The sequence below is a fragment of the Ursus maritimus genome, unplaced genomic scaffold (genome assembly GCF_017311325.1).
Source record: "Ursus maritimus isolate PB19 unplaced genomic scaffold, ASM1731132v1 scaffold_1, whole genome shotgun sequence".
NCBI lineage: Eukaryota > Metazoa > Chordata > Mammalia > Carnivora > Ursidae > Ursus > Ursus maritimus.
Genome location: NW_024423343.1, coordinates 14,008,031 through 14,012,413, shown reverse-complemented (window position 1 = coordinate 14,012,413; position 4,383 = coordinate 14,008,031). Strand labels below are relative to the sequence as shown.

Here is a 4,383-nt window from a genome sequence, read left to right as displayed (position 1 = left end):
TTGGAGTTTTTAAAGTGATTTCATGCAACTTATAATTAATAATAATAATAAAGATTGTAAAAGTGATTTGTATCATTGTGAATTAAACACTACACTAAGAATGAGAAATTAAAAGAACAAGTTTGGTATTTTTATGATCAATAGGAATTAAATGACAGATATATAAGCTATCACTACTTATCTAATTATATATATATTACTGAACAGATTGTACTCATGCAGACGATTTATGGTGTCTGGCTTTAAAAAGATAATTAAGAGAAAGTGTTCTGTACACTGCCAGTCCCCACCAGGTCTTGCTTGGACTTTGTGACATTGTTAACTTCCTACTCCTCCATAGAACATCATAGAACATAGACTGCTCCCTCTACAATACTCTAAAATTGCTATAAATGCCTATTTGCTGCTTGCTTTTTATATTTCTTCATCACTGATTAAATGAACTAATTTCTGTAAATTGCTCAAAATGGGGTCTGACACAGAACAAAAATTCAATAAATGTTTCCACTTCCTATTTCCTCATTGTTACTAATGAAACTCATTTGCTCCCCTCACTTAAGATTTTATAGAAGTATGATTTTTTAAAATTTGGATTATGCTATAGTTAGGGCTTGAGTTTTCATGTCTTTGCCTCCTTTAATATTTTACTTTATTTCCATTAAAAGAAACTTGAAAAGAAAACATACTAAAGTAAATAAACTTCCATTATTATTTAAGGCATTCAGTCTTGCTGTTTGGAAATTATGGAAAAATATTATGACCTAGTGGTCTCATTCTGTATCAAATATAACTGCATTTATGTGCGTATACATTCATTTTATATGAGCAGGGCATAGGAAAAAGTCTGGAAAAGAAATAAATACTAGATTTTTAAAAGTGGTTATCTCCAGGGTTGGGATTAGAGTAGACCTGTCTTTACTTTTTAAGCATTATAGTTCCATAAAAATTTTAATGTTTCAGTAGTTTATACTTTTTTATAATCATAAAAGCAATATAAAAATTTTTAAATACTTGATTCTCTTTCCAATTATACTGGTCAATACCGTCCACCTTTCCTTTAGATACCAACACTACTGTGTGTGTTTGTGTGTGTGTGTGTGTGTGTATGCATGTACAAATTGTACAGAACCCAAATCCTATGTAATAATGGTGCAGAAATTACTGGGAAGAATTAAAAGTGTTTTCCATCTTGTTCATAGCCCTTTATACCACCCTAAGCTTGTTGTCCATTAGGACTTGCTCCCCATCCACTTTCCTGAGACTCCCACGTGGCCTGGGCTAGAACACTTGGTCTCATCATTTTGGCCCAGATCCTGTCTCTATCTCAATGGACTTTATGTTTGGAAGTGGACTCTGATGGTGGACCCTAGATGTTTCTCAATGCACCTGACTCACTCCTTCAGGTGTCAGACTTCTATGGGAACCCCGTCCCCTGCTCCAGCCTCATCATGGGAAAACAATTCCTGAGACTATTCATTCTTCAGGGGGCAGATTTTCTGGAAGTGGGGTTAAATTCTTGGGGGAAAAGAGGAATAAAACAGAATAACCTGCAGCCCTTGTACTTTATGTAAATCCCCAAAGCCTGGAGAATTTCTGGCTTTAACTGGAAACACTACCTCTTGACCAAAGCACAGCCAGGTCATGGTGATGCCCTTTAGGTGATAGACATTAAATCATATGATGATGGAAGAACAGGCAGTCATTGCCTGGTGTTGCTTTGGGATGTCCAGGTTGTCTACAGATGCCATCAACAAGAATGAAAGATTTTTTAAAAACTCAAATAATAGAGGTAACATAGGGATTTCATCTTTAATCTCCCCCAGAAAAGAGACAATGAGGAGGAGTGGGTTCACGTCTGCAGATTACACCCAGTGATGGGAGTGGGTCGTGGAGGGCACCCCAAAGGAGCACAGGGGCCTCCAAAAATGGTCAAGTCTGCTTCACTATGGGAAATTGCCTCCAAGACCACCACCCAGACAGAAGGGAAGTTTGTTGACAACCTGGGCGCCTTCCTGAAATGTGCCTCACGGGAGCTGCGACGTCGTTGAGCAAGGGGCAAGTGCAGTAATGACTTGGTCCCTTGGCAAAATGCGAACGTCAGGTCACAAATTATCAGCAAGTAGTTGTGATGAGGAAATCTTCTGCGTCACTTTTCTAGACCTTTTCTAGTCACAAACCTAGAACCTGATAGCTGTTGACATTCTTTCCAGGGAAATGTGCACATGAACACGCAAGTTTCAGAGACTTCAAAGACACCCCTCCACCCCCTGCTGCTTTGTCAACTCAGGGAAGACCTTTGGAATAGAAGCTAAATCCCATTCTGCAAATTAAAGCCCAGTGGGAAAATACCTTTTCACATCGACCACATGCAAGCAAGGGATTGTTCATCAGAATTTAAAAATAATCAGGACGGAAACGATGACCTTATCAAATGGTGGGGTGAAGGTCTTTAGAAATAACTCACATCAATTGCAAGTGATGTGTAAGCCTCACCTCCCCGCCGCCAAAAAAAAGGAAGACGAAGAAATAATTCCTATCTCATAGTTCCTAACCAATAGAAGTAATAATGATGGTCAAAGTACAACTCACCAGCTGTATACCTACCACATTCCAGCCCTCAGGCACAAACTTTGCTTATTTAATAAGAAGTTACTAAGAATTTTAGGGACCTTTTTTTTTTTTAAGAGGTTGGGGAATGGAGCAGGGACGGGGGCGGGGAATGGGGCTCGACCTCAGAGATCATGACCTGAGCCAAACCAAGGGTCTGAGGCCCAACTGACCGAGCCACCCATGTACCCCTTAGTGGCCATTGTAAATAAGTTAATACACAGAGCTTAGAAGAAAGCTAGACACTTAGCAAGCACTCTAGGTAAGTCGGCTGTTGCTAGTACAGCCAGGAAGTACAACGGTGCTCGTGGGTTTTTATAAAAAGGCCCCCCAAGATCTCTGATACCACCCTTCCCTGAAAAGCCAGTGATCCGCCCCAGAGATCTGCGTGAGAGCCCAATATTCCCCTAACAGCTTATATTTTGGTTAAGACTGCCAGAAAGTACTTTTAACATAAACATCAAAACCACTGCTGAAACCCGGGATTGAACCAGGGACCTTTAGATCTTCAGTCTAATGCTCTCCCAACTGAGCTATTTCAGCTCATGCAGGCAGCTCTTCCTGTAGAACTGTAACGCAATAATATTTGTTTTACAACAGTAAAAAAAAAGTAATATTCAGGTTCAGCCGGAGGTAGACATTTAACAAACAGTACAGAGGTGATGAGGCAAGGTCCCTGTTTCTGAGCTTGAAGTAATAAATAATTTCACTTTTCTCAGTTATGTTTTTAACTGCTCTGCAATCTGTGTTTCCCATACAAAAATACATCGTGGGCTCTTCTCGTGTCAAACAAGACATCTTTAGTTGGCATTTCCATCTAATATATGCTTAATTTCTAGAAAAATGGCAGCATGGTCCACTTAAGTATTTAATGAAATATCAACCTCCATAAAAGCCATGTTCCCATAGATGCGTAGACATAGCCAGGATTGGAAGTCAGCTGAAGACGACAGCTCCAAGGAGACCATGAAGGGGAGATGGCAGACACAAACAAAGGGAATAGGATGGTTGAAGTAAACTGAAAAGCTGTGGTAGCAGAGGAATGGGTTTCCAAGGACGCCCATGTCCTAACTGACCCCCAGAAAGCACAGTATGTTAGGGTAGCTGGCAAAGGAGAAGCAAGGTGGCCATGGAGTGGAGTTTGCTCGTCAGTTGACATGGACATGAGGAGAGGATCCTGGATTATCCAGGTGGGTCTAAGGTAATCCCCACAGTCCTTCTAAGTGAGACAAAGAGGCCGACCAGGCCGAACCGGAGAAATGGCAGCGTGAGAGGGAGGCCGCCTGGCACGGCTGGATTGGAGGAGGAGAGGGGCCACAAGGAATGGGACAGCCTGGGGACGCTGGAGAAAGCAAGCAAGCGGACTCTCCCTGGAGCCTCCAAGGGAAGTCAGCCCCACCGACATCGTGCTTTCAGCCCCTGGATGCTGATTTTGGCCATCTCACCTCCAGAACTGTAAGATGGTAAATCCGTGCTGTATTCAGTCACTACGTCTCTGGTAATTCGCTACAACAGCCATCAGAAACTACTGTAAGTTCACAAAAAATGTACTTATTAGTTCCCAAGGAAGGAACAAATTTGAGACTCTTCTCCTCACCACCGCACCAAGGTGGGGAATCAAACTGGCTGAAGACGTCGTGGCTGGTCCCACTGATGGTAGAGATGGGCTGTCAGAGGCCAGAGCTCGTCAGCAAGTGGGGGCTGCTGAGCGGGAGGCTGTTGACTGGGGTGCCCACAAAATTCCTTGGAGAGGAAGCTCCAGTGGGTCTTCGGCAA

General features: G+C 42.2%; 1 non-coding gene across 1 annotated transcript; it reads right to left on the bottom strand.

Annotated features, from left to right (window-relative positions):
• Window positions 1–3,077: 3,077 nt before the first annotated feature.
• TRNAF-GAA lies at window positions 3,078–3,150 on the bottom strand. The gene has a single exon. It is a non-coding gene; the product is annotated as a tRNA-Phe (tRNA).
• Window positions 3,151–4,383: the final 1,233 nt, after the last annotated feature.